Genomic DNA, 15,657 nt, shown 5'->3' on the forward strand with positions numbered 1-15,657 from the left:
ACATGGTGAGAGGAATATTAGGCAAGATTGACCCCGAAGGAAACAAGTGGGTAAAAGAAATTGAGGAAGTAAGGAGGATAGGGCCTTATAAGAAAGGGGAAACAAGACCAATGAGAGTCAAGTTTACATCAGAAAGTGTAATAAATGAGATACTTAAAGTGACCTGGAAATTAAGCAAAGAGGCGGGGATGGAAAATATTATAATAAGAAAAGATCTGAATGAAGAAGAAAGAGAAGCTTTAAAATCATTAAAGGAAGAAGTAAAGGAAAAAAATGATAAGAGGACAGAGGAAGAACGTAATACTTTTTTTTGGAGAGTATTGGATATGAAAGTAAGGAAATGGTATTTAAGGAAATAGAAGTGAAGGAAATTAGGGGGGATGGTTGTGAAAGATCAGAAGTTGAGGAAGTGGTACGGACAGAGAGTAGGAGAGAAGAGGGTATTAACCCTTTAACCGCGGGTATTGTTTTGGTCTGACTGTCCTCTCCCGCGGGGGTTTCAGCCAAATGTAAACAAACCTTTTAACCTTAATAACTCTGCACAGAATAAAGCTAGAGAAAAAAATAAGGTACCATTAGAAAGTACTAACCTTCAGCTTTCCATTGATGTAGGTTTCATGACTTCGTTGACTTTCACAGGACGGGCAGTGCCGTTAGAAGTGAGGGGTGTAAAATCACTATTTTTCGCTCACACATCATTACCTTCGCTCATACACCATTACCAAATGCCAACCTCATTCTGATAATAATACTATAAACATATATGAACACTGCACATACGATAAACACCCACTCTGTGTTCACTGAGGCAGGTAAAAGGCACTGTAATTACCTGCACTTCACTGCCACATCAGCGGTGTTGTAATCACTATTTTTCGCTCACACACCATTACCAAATGCCAACCTCATTCTGATAATAATACTATAAACATATATGAACACTGCACATACGATAAACACCCACTCTGTGTTCACTGAGGCAGGTAAAAGGCACTGTAATTGCCTGCACTTCACTGCCACATCAGCGGTGTTGTAATCACTATTTTTCGCTCACACACCATTACCAAATACCAATCACATTCTGATAATAATACTATAAACATATATGAACACTGCACATACGATAAACACCCACTCTGTGTTCACTGAGACAGGTAAAAGGCACTGTAATTGCCTGCACTTCACTGCCACATCAACATGTGTTGTCACTCACACAGCTGGACAGATACTGATGCGCGCTTGGTCAGGGGTGGGGTGGGGGGCCCAGGGGGTGGGAGGTGGGGCCCCAGGGGGGGGAAGAGGGAGGTGGGGGTCGGCTGGAGTGAAAGAACTTAATAGCTACTCTCCCTTGAAACAATTGGCGCACGGAAAAAACGCGGGGTATTCAAAATATTCACAAACATTCGAGAATGACACCCGCGGTTTGGTCCAGTTTTTGCAACGTCATTCTGGAATGACACCCGCGGTTAAAGGGTTAATAATGTCAAAAATAATTTGAAGGTGATATATACTAATGTTGATGGTTTCATATCGACAAGGATCGAAATTAATGATTTCTTGAGAGAACATGAACCTGATGTCATGTGCTTTGTAGAGACCAAATTAAGAGAAGATATTGATGTTCATTTGGGAGATGGTAAATACAAACTGTGGAGAAAAGACAGAAAAGAAAAAAAGGGAGGAGGAGTGATGATAGCAGTGAAGAACAACATAAATGTAGATACTGTGGAAATGGGAGAAGGCAGGGCTGAAGTGATATATATGAAATTAGAAACTGGAGAGAATGTTAAGAGAGATATGGCGGTAGTGTATGTTCCCCCAAAGACGAGAGCATGGAAGGATGACGAATACCATGAGATGTTGTCAGATATGGCTAGCTACTTGCAAAAAATAATTGAGAAAAGCAATAATATAATTTTGGTGGGTGACTTTAATTGTAAAGAGGTGAACTGGGAGGAATGGTACTCGGGAGGCGGTGAGGATTCGTGGGGTACTATGTTATTAAATATAATAATGAATAATGTGATGACGCAGTGGGTCAAAGAAGAGACACGGTTTCGAGGTGAGGACACACCAGCAAGGTTAGATTTACTGTTCACCAAAGAACCTGATGTAATAGAATCATTGGAATATCTCTGTCCTTTGGGAAAAAGTGATCACGTGGTCATTGAGTTCCAGATGTTAATAGGAAACGTCGAGCCAAGAGACGAGCTTCATAGACAGGGAAGATACAACTTTGGGAAAGCAAATTTTACAGGATTGAGAAACTTTTTGAAAATGCGGATTGGAGAAAATTCAGAGAAACAAGAGAGATACAGAGGAAGTGGGATATCTTTCTAGACCTCTATAATTTGGGAGTGGAAAAATTTGTACCAAGAGTAAGAGGGAAAGAAAACAGGAAAAAGGAGTGGTTTAATAGAAGGTGTATGATAGCCAAAAAAGAGAGAGATAAGGCGTGGAACAATTGGAGAAAGAGAGGTAACGACAGAACAAAGGAAGAATATAAAAGAACAAGAAACGAATACACAAGAATACGTAGGGAAGAAGAAAGGAATTTTGAAAAAGGTATAATTGACAAATGCAAGGATGAACCCAAACTGTTTTATAGATTTGTTAATGGCAAACTGAAACAAAAGGAAGGAATCACCAAGCTGAAAGTAGATGGAGAGGTCTTTAATGATGCGGCAATGCAAGCAGAAATAATGAACAAACGTTTCCAGTCAGTTTTCACTAAAGAAAAGGAGCTTGTGGAAGGGGAGGGAGTGATTAGAAATGTTCCGGTGATGAAAGATATAAAAGTGGAGGTGCAGGAAGTGTATAAATTACTGGAAACTCAAGATGTAAGGAAAGCCCCAGGACCTGATGGAATTTCTAATTGGGTACTGAAGGAATGCAGAGAACAACTGGCGGATAAAATTCACAGTTTAATTGTATGCTCACTGGAAGAGGGGAAAGTGCCAAAGGAATGGAAGAGGGCAAATGTGGTACCAATTTACAAGGGAGGAAACAGGGAAGAACCCCTGAATTATAGACCAGTGTCTCTAACCAGCATGGTCGCAAAATTGTGTGAGAGAATCCTGAAAGACAGATGGATAAAATATCTGGAAGAGATGAATATTTTGGCTGAATGTCAGTTTGGATTCAGAAGTGGAAGGTCATGTGTTTCAAACTTGTTGAGCTTTTACTCAAGAGCGATTGATGTGGTACAGGAGAGAGATGGTTGGGTGGATTGTGTGTACTTAGACTTAGAGAAGGCCTTTGACAAGGTACCTCATAAAAGACTAATGTGGAAACTAGAATATATAGGAGGACTAAAGAGGAAACTTCTGGAATGGATGAGAGACTTTTTGAGAGACAGACAAATGAGGACAGTAATAAAGGAAAAGATGTCTGGATGGAGGGAAGTAACAAGTGGAGTCCCTCAAGGCTCAGTGTTGGCGCCAGTAATGTTCCTGATTTATGTAAATGATATGGTAGATGGAGTGAACAGTTATGCGAGTCTGTTTGCTGATGATGTAAAGATCTTGAGGAAGATAGAGGTTGAGGAGGATTGTAAAATACTGCAGGAGGATTTGGATAGGATACACAATTGGAGCCGGACGTGGGAAATGAAATTTAATGTAAAGAAATGTAAAATATTGGAAATGGGTAAAAGTACCAGGAGACCATCACTGAATTATTTTTTGGGTAATGAATTAATCACAAAAAGGAGAGAAGAGAAAGATTTGGGAGTGCTGGTCCAAGATAGTTTGTCACCAGAAAAGCACATTAACAAGATAGTTGGAGAGACTTATAAGCTCTTGACTAACATAAGAGTAGCATTTCATTATATGGATGAGGAAATGATGAAAAAATTGATAGTGGCCATGATCCGCCCCAGGTTAGAATATGCAGCGGTAGTGTGGTCCCCACACAAAAAGAAAGATATAAACAAGATTGAGAGAATACAAAGAACAGCAACCAAGATGGTCCCCAGTCTGACAGACCTGTCATACAGAGAGAGGCTGGAAAAACTGGATTTGCCTTCGTTAGAGGAAAGGAGAAAGAGGGGAGACATGATTGCGGTGTTCAGGACCATGGTGGGAGTAGATAAAATTGACAAAGAAGATCTGTTTGTATGGGATAAGAGAGCAACAAGAGGACATGGAATGAAATTGAAAAAGTCAAGCTGCTTGAAGGATATCAAGAAATATAGCTTTCCTTACAGAAGTATAGACTTATGGAATAGCCTGGACAAAGAGATCGTCCAGTCTAAAAACATAAACGAGTTTAAAGTTAAATTCGACTTATTGAGAAACAGCGACGGAAACCCACGAGCATAGTACATTCCGTGTATATCACAATTAGGTATATTCTTAAATATTTGGAACGACTTAGACAAAGAGGTGGTGCATGAGAAAAACATTCATGTGTGTAAAGGTAGACTTGATAAATGTGGATATGGAGACAGGACAACACGAGCATTGCTCAATTCCTGTATACTACAAATAGGTAAATACAAATAGGTAAATACACACACACACACACACACACACACACACACACACACACACACACACACACACACACACACACACACACACACACACACACGAAAATGCCACTACATCGACCCACCAATCAACAAGCAGCTGAAAATATTGGCTGTCCAGTCCTGTAGGGTCTCTATTAATTACTGAACCAGTCAAAAACAAGCATAGCATTTACTCTAAGCCAATAACAGCACTTCCAAGAAGAGTACAAAATACGGTGTCCCTGACCAGCGTAGTTGCAAAATTGTGTGAGAGAATTCTGAAAGACAGATGGATAAAATATCTGGAGGAGATGAACATATTGGCTTAGAGGCAGTTTGGATTCATTAGTGGAAGGTCATGTGTTTCCAACCTGTTGAGCTTTTACTCTAGAGCGATTAACGTGCTACAGGAGAGAGACAGCTAGGTGGATTGTGTGTATCTAGATTTAGAGAAAGCCTTTGATAATGTACCCCACAAGCAACTAATGTGGAAATTGGAACATATAGGAGGACTAAAGGGAAATGTCCTGGAGTGGATGTGTGACTTCTTGAGAGACAGACAAATGAGGACAGTAATGAAGGACAAGATGTCCGGATGGAGGGAAGTAACAGGTGGAGTCCCACAGGGCTCAGTGTTAGTGCCAGTAATGTTCCTGATTTGCCTAAATGATATGGTAGATGGAATGAACAGTTATGCAAGCCTGTTTGCTGATGATGCAAAGATCTTGAGGAGAGTAGAAGTCGAGGAAGACTGTAAAATGCTGCAGGAAGACCTGAATAGGATTCATGATTGGAGCCAGTTGTGAGAAATGAAATTTAATGTAAAAAAATGTAAAATATTGGAAATGGGTAAGAGTGCCAAGAGGCCATCACTGAATTACATGATGGGTAATGAACCAATAAAAATTGTGAGAGAAACGAAAGATATGGGAGTGCTGGTCCAGGATAGTTTGTCACTGGAAAAACACACTAACAAGATAGTTAGAGAGACATACAACCTCTTAACAAACATACGAGTGACGTTCCATTATATGGATGAGGAAATGATGAAAAAATTGATAGTGGCCATGATCTGCCCCAGGTTGGAATATGTGGCAGTAGTGTGGTCCCCACACAAGAAGAATGATATAAGATTGAGAGAATACAAAGAACAGCAACCAAGATGGTCCCCAGCCTGGCAGATCTGTCTTACGGAGAGAGGCTGGAAAAGCTGGACCTGCCTTCCCTAGAAGAAAGGAGAGAGAGGGGCAACATGATTGCAGTGTTCAGGGCCATGATGGGACAAGATAAAATTGTTAAAAATGATCTGTTTGTATTGGATGGGAGAGTAAAAAGAGGACATGGAATGAAACTGAAAAAGCCAAGTTATTTGATGGATATCAAGAAATATAGCTTTCCATATAGATGCATAGACCTGTGGAACAGCCTGGACAAAGAGATCATCCAGTCTAAAAACTTGAGTTCAAAACAAAATTTGACAATGAGTACAAGAGACAGGACCCCACAAGCGTAGCTCATTTCCTGTATATCACAACTATGTAAATGTAACTAGGTAAACACACACACACACACACACACACACACACACACACACACACACACACACTTCTAGTTTCAGTGTGGTGATTCCATCCTTTTGTTTCAGTTTGCCATTGACAAATCTATAAAACAGTTTGGGTTCTTCCTTACGTTTGTCTATTATACCTTTTTCAAAATTCCTTTCTTCCTCTCAATGTATTCTTTTGTATTCATTTCTAGTTCTTTTATATTCTTCCTTTGTTCTGTTGGAAGAATATAAAAGAACTAGAAATGAATACACAAGAATACGAAGAGAGGAAGAAAGGAATTTTGAAAAAGGTATAATAAACAAAGGTAAGGATGAACCCAATCTGCTTTATAGATTTGTCAATGGCAGACTGAAAGATAAGGAAGGAATCACCAAACTGAAAGTAGAAGGAGAGGTCTGTAAAGATGCGGCAGTGCAAGCTGAAATAATGAACAAATGTTTCCAATCAGTTTTCACTGATGAAAAGGAGTTTGTGGAAGGGGAGGGATTGACTAGTAATGTAGTGATAAAAGCTATAAAAGTGAAAGTACAGGAAGTGTATTAATTACTGGAAACTCAAGATGTAGGGAAAGTTCCAGGACCAGATGGAATCTCTAATTGGGTACTGAAGGAATGCAGAGAACAACTGGCGGATAAGATTCAGTTTAATTGTGTGTTCTCTGGAAGAGGGAAAAGTGCCTCAAGAATGGAAGAGGGCAAATGTGGTACCAATTTATAAGTGAGGAGACATGGAAGAACCCTTGAATTATAGACCAGTGTCCCTAACCAGCATGGTCGCAAAATTGTGCAAAAGAATTCTGAAAGATAGGTGGATAAAATGTTTGGAAGAGATGAATATCTTGGCTGATAGTCAGTTTGGATTTAGAAGTGGCAGGTCATGTGTTTCCAACTTATTGAGTTTTTACTCAAGATTGATTGGCGTGGTACAGGAGAGTGATGGTTGGGTGGATCATGTGTATTTAGATTTGGAGAAGGTCTTTGACAAGGTACCTCATAGGAAACTAATGTGGAAACTAGAGCATATTGAAAAACTGAGGGGGAACCTCCTGGAATGGATGAGAGACTTTTTGAGAGACAGACAAATGAGGACAGTAATATAGGATAGGATGTCCGGATGGAGGAAAGTAACAAGTGGAGTCCCACAGGGCTCAGTGTTGACGCCAGTAATGTTCCTGATTTCTGTAAATGATATGGTAGATGGAGTGAACAGTGATGCAAGTCTGTTTGCTGATGATGCAAAGATCTTGAGGAAGGTAGAGGTTGAGGAGGATTGTAAAATGCTGCAGGAGGATCTGGATAGGATACACGATTGGAGCCAGATGTGGGAAATGAAATTTAATGCAAAGAAATGTAAAATATTGGAAATGGGTAAAAGTACCAAGAGGCCATCATTGAATTATTTGATGGGTAATGAACCAATCACAAAAGTGAGAGAAGGAAAAGATTTGGGAGTGCTGGTTCAGGACAGTTTGTCACCTGAAAAACACATTAACAAGGCAGTTAGGGAGACGTATAAACTCGTGACTAATATAAGAGTAGCCTTTCATTATATGGATGAGGAGATGATGAAAAAATTGATAGTGGCCATGATTCGCCCCAGCTTAGAATATGCAGTAGTAGTGTGGTCCCCACACAAAAAGAAAGATATAAACAAGATTGAGAGCATACAAAGAACAGCAACCAAAATGGTCTCCAGTCTGACAGATCTGTCGTACAGAGAGAGGCTGGAAAAGCTGGATTTGCCTTCCTTAGAAGAAAGGAGAAAGAGAGGCAGCATGATTGCAGTTTTCAGGAGCATAGTGGGAATAGATAAAATTGACAAAGAAGATCTGTTTTTATTGGAGGACACTGAATGAAACTGAAGAAACCAAGCTGCTTGAAGGATATCAAGAAATATTGTTTTCCTTATAGATGTATAGACCTGTGGAATAGCCTGGACAAAGAGATCATCCAGTCTAAAAACTTCATTCATTCATTCATTGCCAGACGCCATGTATCCCAAACGGGGTGGCCAAGGGCTTAGAGTTAATTGTTTTACAGGGAGGGGCACTAATCCTCCACCAACCCCACTTGACATGCAGGGAGAACGTTATGCCAACAGCATCTGGTGTTCCCAGGCGATCACCCATCCAAGTACTAACCAGACCTAACGTTGCTTAACTTCGCTGATCGGACGGGAAGCGGTTTACTCAACGTGGTATGGCCGTTAAACGAGTTTAAAGCTAAATTTGACTTATTGAGAAACGGAGACTGGACCCCACGAGCGTAGCTCATTTCCTGTATATCACAATTAGGTAAATACAGTTAGGTATTAAAAACGTCAAAAATAATTTGAAGGTGATATATACTAATGTTGATGGTTTCATATCGACAAGGATCGAAATTAACGATTTCTTGAGAGAACGTGAACCTGATGTCATGTGCTTTGTAGAGACCAAATTAAGAGAAGATATTGATGTTCATTTGGGAGATGGTAAATACAAACTGTGGAGAAAAGACAGAAAAGAAAAAAAGGGAGGAGGAGTGATGATAGCAGTGAAGAACAACATAATTGTAGATACTGTGGAAATTGGAGAAGGCAGGGCTGAAGTGATATATATGAAATTAGAAACTGGAGAGATTGTTAAGAGAGATATGGCGGTAGTGTATGTTCCCCCAAAGACGAGAGCATGGAAGGATGACGAATACCATGAGATGTTGTCAGATATGGCTAGCTATATGCAAAAAAATAATTGAGAAAAGTAATAATATAATTTTAGTGGGTGCCTTTAACTGTAACGAGGTGAACTGGGAGGAATGGTACTCGGGAGGCGGCGAGGATTCATGGGGCACTATCTTATTAACCCCTACACCGCAGGCATGTTTACCAATGTTTTGCGTGTACCGCGGGGTTATTCGGGCTCCGACAGACTCTCAAAAAATATTTGCCAAAAATCAGTTATTAGTCCTAGATTATTAAAATTACATATGCTTATGGCACATACCTTCATCTTTCTCCTGGAATGTTTGTTGAGCCTTCGTCGGTTACCGTAGGACTTGTGGAGACCTCTGAAGTTGGGTAACGAAGTCTCCACTTTACACTTCCCGACAACCCGTAATATGATTACCACAGCCAGATAAAAACACTATAAACACTACTCTATGATTTTCAAGTACAGTAGTTTGGGATCCATACTCCAAAAAAAAACCACTGTGAAAGCAATGGAAATTACGAGCGCATCTGATCGTCGCACTTGCGCTAGTTCGCTCTTGGTACTCTGTCATTTATTATTCATAAAACCCCTCACACTTTATATTTCTATTACTGTATCACACTTATATATATCTGGAGTCTTTCCCCATAAGTTTCCTTTAGTCGTATTAGTTTATTGTCACTGAAGTCATTCAATTTTTCATTTAGTAAAATACGTAGAGAGCCACGGATTCACTTTCACTGTTATAACATAAATTATTTGTACTCATATTCTTATATTACTACTTACTTACATTACTATTTACATTTTCTATTCTATTTTCAATATTTACCCTTCTATTTTACTTACACTATGTTATTCACTGTCACTTTCAGTAAGATAAAACTATAATACACTGGTCAATCATATGTACTGAACATCCATTGCTTTCATTTGCTTTTTACACATTATTTACACATTATTTCCAAATTATTCTGCTTTCACACTCGCACTGTTAGAACTGCTTCTGGCTGTGGTAATCGAAGAAGCAGGTAACACAGAGGGGAACCTGGCACTCAGCGCACTGCCAAGAGGTGCGTTTGTGCTCAGGTGTGCGGCGGGTGGTATGTGCACACACCTGACACCTGCGAATCGCAGCCTTCCTTTTCCCTGTGGCAGGCATAAGCTCAAGTCTGTGCCGCTCCATATACGCCCTCTGCTGAAGTCGGTCGGGAAGTGTTACTGGATGGCGCCTTGGAGTTGCTGCTGTCACCCTACCATATCTTTCCAGCAGCTGCTGGACACAAGTCCTGGCGAACAACCTCAGGGAGAAGGACTTGGGTGGCTTGACCTTCATCTTGTACAGGATGAAGGCGTTCAGCATCGTCATATCTATGAGATGCAGAAAAACTTTCCTGTACCACCTAGTATTCTTCCTGAGGCAGTCGATCTCACCAATCATCATGTCAGACTTGTCCACCAGCCGCATGTTGATATTGTAGTCCAACACAGCATCAAGTTTCATCACAGGTTCGCCTGTCCTATGGTCGACCTTCCCACTGTCTGTCATCTCCCCCTTATGTACGGTGGTGAGCATGTGCATGACCCTCTTGTCATGCCACCGTATTGCCAGCATCTTCTCAGACATGCGTAGGTGCACATCTCCTCGCTGCGAGGTTCCTGCCTCTGGGAATTTGGGGAAGTGGGCACGATTACTTTTGACAGTGCCGCAGGAGCCAATGCCATGCTCAGAAAGGTATTTGGCAAGTTTCGGTGGTGTATAGTAGTTGTCTGTATACAGCACATGATTCCCACCAAAATACTTTTCTAGGAGCACTTTCACTACACAGCCTGAGAAGCGAAGGGGGTGTGTTTTATCCAGATCGACAGTGCTGGCTGAATAAATGACGGAAGTCAAGGATGTACCCCGTCTTACAGTCGCGCAGTACAAAGAACTTAATTCCAAAGCGATGGCGTTTGCTTGGAATGTACTGAACAAACCGAAGACGTCCTCTGAACAAAACCAAGGATTCGTCAATGACAGCCTTCTGAAAGGGGTGGAAGAATGACATAAACTTATCCTTCATTCTGCTCAGAATCTCCCGGATCTTCCAGAGTGGGTCGGTTTGGGAAGGTACATCATTGTCGGCAAAGTGCAGGTTTCTCATGGTGTTCCGGAAGCGATCTCTGGCCATGTACTTATTGAAGGTGGGTGAGGGTAGTAAGGGGTCCATGGACCAGTATTCTTCCAACTCATGCTTCTTGGAGTGTGGCATGAGAAGCATGAGGGCAAAGAACACATACAGCTCCTGCACTCCCAGCATGGACCACTGTTGCATCTTGACTGCACCTGTACCACTTGCAGCACATTGTGATTCATACCTGTTGGTCTCATCACATATGTGCTGCATGACTTCGTCATCTAGGAAGGCCAAAAGGTAGTTCACACACTCAGCATTTTCGTCAGTAGTGAAGGCAGGCTGAACTCCTGAGGAGCTGTCATCAAATACTAAATTTTCAGGCACAAAATCGGACCCTTCCGTCCACGCGAAGGCGTCCAGGATTCCCTGTCGTGGCGGTGTAGGGCAGGTGGTGGTGGTGGAGGTTGGCTGTGAGGCAGATTTATCTCGTTCAAGGTCACTCGCACTGACCCTGGGTTGCCGTACAGCACTAGCAGCCCTTACTCTACTAACTACACTACTTTTCACTGTGCTTGATTTACCTCTTCCTCTACGGCCTGCCTTCACTGTTGATGCTGGTGGTGACTCCGATGACTAAGACTCCAGAGATAACTCAGCCGACGATGATGAAGAAATGAGTGAAGTGGGGCTTGGGGAACGGGGAGGTGAATGCACTTGTGACTCATGGTGGGCTGGGTCACGTGGGGGCATTGTTCTGGGGCTAACACGCCGACTTTTCACTCCCTTCCCAAATTCCTTGCCTTGCTGCACTAAAGGCTCCTTTCCCTTGGAGCTAGAGACTACTTCCAACACTGAAGCACTCGTTGTAGCAGTTTCTGGCACGATAACCTCACCCGGCTCATCACACGATTCACCCGAATTGTCAAAATCACTGTCCATCATCACCATGGACAATTCTGCAAGTTCACGTGCCACTGCAGAATCACTAAGGCCTTTCCTGCTTCCCTCACTACTTTTCTTAGGGGTAGACGTCGCGGGGCCCTTTGCAATGGGCGCAGAAGCGGCAGGAACGGTGGGGCGCGAGTGCGACATGGTTTCACTACAGCGGAGGACAAGGAACTAAATGCCGCGGCTTATCTGAGAAGGGAAGGGTTGACAATGACACTGAGGCTGACTGCTGCTAACTTACATGCTAATTTTTTATAGGTAGAAAATCTCGGCAATACATAAAGAAATAGGTAGTTCCAGGTGAATGTAAATGTCACTTAGGCTTCTCCCTTCCTTTCTGATATATATTTTTATTACAGACATCAATTACAAGGCATTATTCAAAGGGGAAATTACCGTGGTAATGTAGCGAATGAATGGACGTGAGGTGTTGTCAGGTGATAATTAGCCAATTCCTGGTGTAGAACACTATCACTTACCTGATTTTTTTTTGGTATATATTATTTTGTATAAGTATAGGGCATAGGGCTTATTTCAGTGGATAAAATCTGTGGAAAAATCCTAGGGAAATTTGCATAACGCAGCGCGGCGTGGGAGGTGAGAGGTCAGGGTAATGGAGGGCAGGTAGGGAGGGGAGTCACGAAGGGGTTAAAATCGCTAAAATGTCAACAATGGATGGGAGTACAGATGAGATTTGGAGTGCTGACTAGTGTTGGACATTGGCAGTACTGATAGATGATACAAGCCACCACTTGAGAGCCCGGGATAATTCAAAATAACACAGAATCACAAAAGTGACGCCCCGCGGTATGATCCATTGTGGCCGAGCATCACGAAAGTGACGCCCCGCGGTTAAGGGGTTAAATATAATAATGAATAATTTGATGATGCAATGGGTCAAAGAAGAGACACGGTTTCGAGGTGAGGACACACCAGCAAGGTTAGATTTACTGTTCACCAAAGAACCCGATGTAATAGAATCATTGAAATATCTGTCCTTTAGGAAAAAGTGATCATGTGGTCATTGAGTTCCAGGTGTTAATAGGGAACGTCGAGCCAAGAGACGAGCTTCATAGACAGGGAAGATACAACTTTGGGAAAGCAAATTTTACAGGATTGAAAAACTTTTTTGAGGATTGGAGAAAATTCAGAGAAACGAGAGATACAGAGGAAGGGGGATATCTTTCTAGACCTCTATAATTTGGGAGTGGAAAAATTTGTACCAAGAGTAAGAGGGAAAGAAAACAGGAAAAAGGAGTGGTTTAATAGAAGGTGTATGATAGCAAAAAAAGAGAGAGATAAGGCGTGGAACATTTGGAGAAAGAGAGGTAACAACAGAACAAAGGAAGAGTATAAAAAAACAAGAAATGAATACACAAGAATATGTAGAGGAGAAGAAAGGAATTTTGAAAAAGGTATAATAGACAAATGCAAGGATGAACCCAAACTGTTTTATAGATTTGTTAACGGCAAACTGAAACAAAAGGAAGGAATCACCAAACTGAAAGTAGAAGGAGAGGTCTTTAAGGATGCGGCAATGCAAGCAGAAATAATTAACAAACGTTTCCAGTCAGTTTTCACTAAAGAAAAGGAGCTTGTGGAAGGGTAGGGAGTGATTAGAAATGTTCCGGTGATAAAAGATATAAAAGTGGAGGTACAGGAAGTGTATAAATTACTGGAAACTCAAGATGTAAGGAAAGCCCCAGGACCTGATGGAATTTCTAATTGGGTACTGAAGGAATGCAGAGAACAAGTGGCGGATAAAATTCACGGTTTAATCGTATGCTCACTGGAAGAGGGGAAAGTGCCACAAGAATGGAAGAGGGCAAATGTGGTAACAATTTACAAGGGAGGAAACAGGGAAGAACCCCTGAATTATAGACCAGTGTCTCTAACCAGCATGGTCGTAAAATTGTGTGAGAGAATCCTGAAAGACAGATGGATAAAATATCTGGAAGAGATGAATATTTTGGCTGAATGTCAGTTTGGATTCAGAAGTGGAAGGTCATGTGTTTCTAACTTGTTGAGCCTTTTCTCAAGAGCGATTGACGTGGTACAGGAGAGAGATGGTTGGGTGGATTGTGTGTACTTAGACTTAGAGAAGGCCTTTGACAAGGTACCTCATAAGAGACTAATGTGGAAACTAGAATATATAGGAGGACTGAAGGGGAAACTTCTGGAATGGATGAGAGACTTTTTGAGAGACAGACAAATGAGGACAGTAATAAAGGATTTTTTTTTTTTTTTTTTTTTTTTTTTTTTTTAATGCAAGGATGAAGGAACTAAAGGCCATGAGCCCGCAGTAATAGTTCCCTCCAAGAGAAAAACAAAATACAATAGAGAGCCAAATTCAAGATCCGATCATTTTGAGATGCCTGGACACGCTGCGTTTGAAAGACTGGAGATCATTGGCAGCAGGAAATACAGACAGAGGGAGACAGTTCCAGAGCTGACCTGTTGCATAAATGAAAGACTGGGAGTAACGGTTAACTCTTGCATTAGAGAGTTGGACAGAAAAGGGATGAGAGTTTGCTGCCAGACGGGTGGTACGCGCCCGTCGTAGAGGTGGAGGAATGCAAGCAGACAGTTCAGAGGAGCAGTGACCATTAAAGCAGCGATAGAAAAGAGATAAAGATGCAACAGTGTGGCGAAGAGACAGAGGTTGAAGGGAGTCAGTAAGAGGAGGAGAGTTAATGAGACGAAAAGCCTTTGACTCCACCCTATTGAGAAGAGCTGTATGTGGGGAGCCTCCCCACACACGAGAGTTGTACTCAACACGGGCGGATAAAACCCCTGTATAGAGTCAACAATTGTGCAGGGGTAAAGAAAGAGCGGAGTCGGCTCAGCACACCCAATCTCTTGGAAGCAGATTTTACAAGAGATGTAATATGATCTTTCCAAGATAAGTCCTGAGTAAATGAAACCCCAAGCATGTCTGGATGGAGGGAAGTAACAAGTGGAGTCCCTCAAGGCTCGGTGTTGGCGCCAGTAATGTTCCTGATTTATGTAAATGATATGGTAGATGGAGTGAACAGTTATGCAAATCTGTTTGCTGATGATGTAAAGATCTTGAGGAAGGTAGAGGTTGAGGAGGATTGTAAAATACTGCAGGAGGATTTGGATAGGATACACAATTGGAGGCGGACGTGGGAAATGAAATTTAATGTAAAGAAATGTAAAATATTGGAAATGGGTAAAAGTACCAGGAGGCCATAACTGAATTATTTGTTGGGTAATGAATTAATGACAAAAAGGAGAGAAGAGAAAGATTTGGGAGTGCTGGTCCAAGATAGTTTGTCACCAGAAAAGCACATTAACAAGATAGTTGGAGAGACTTATAAACTCTTGACTAACATAAGAGTAGCATTTCATTATATGGATGAGGAGATGATGAAAAAATTGATAGTGGCAATGATCCGCCCCAGGTTAGAATATGCAGCGGTAGTGTGGTCCCCACACAAAAAGAAAGATATAAACAAGATTGAGAGAATACAAAGAACAGCAGCCAAAATGGTCCCCAGTCTGACAGACCTGTCATACAGAGAGAGGCTGGAAAAACTGGATTTGCCTTCCTTAGAGGGAAGGAGAAAGAGGGGAGACATGATTGCAGTGTTTAGGACCATGGTGGGAGTAGATAAAATTGACAAAGAAGATCTGTTTGTATGGGATAAGAGAGCAACAAGAGGACACGGAATGAAATTGAAAAAGTCAAGCTGCTTGAAGGATATCAAGAAATATAGCTTTCCTTACAGAAGTATAGACTTATGAAATAGCCTGGACAAAGAGATCGTCCAGTCTAAAAACTTAAACGAGTTT

At 41.5% G+C, this 15,657-nt stretch overlaps 1 protein-coding gene and 1 non-coding gene across 2 annotated transcripts in view; one reads left to right on the top strand and one right to left on the bottom strand.

The window, feature by feature from the left end:
- sl (small wing phospholipase C gamma 1) overlaps window positions 1-15,657 on the top strand; it is a gene marked incomplete at its 3' end in the record, with an annotated part of 811,582 nt that overhangs the window by 389,673 nt on the left and 406,252 nt on the right. The gene's annotated exons all lie outside the window — the stretch shown is intronic.
- On the bottom strand, window positions 8,173-8,291 carry LOC145404149 (5S ribosomal RNA). Its single transcript, XR_013898118.1, has one exon. It is a non-coding gene; the product is annotated as a 5S ribosomal RNA (ribosomal RNA).

Source organism: Coenobita brevimanus, chromosome 62 (genome assembly GCF_032717465.1).
Source record: "Coenobita brevimanus isolate Jiangsu-jjx chromosome 62, ASM3271746v2, whole genome shotgun sequence".
Taxonomy (NCBI): Eukaryota; Metazoa; Arthropoda; class Malacostraca; order Decapoda; family Coenobitidae; genus Coenobita; species Coenobita brevimanus.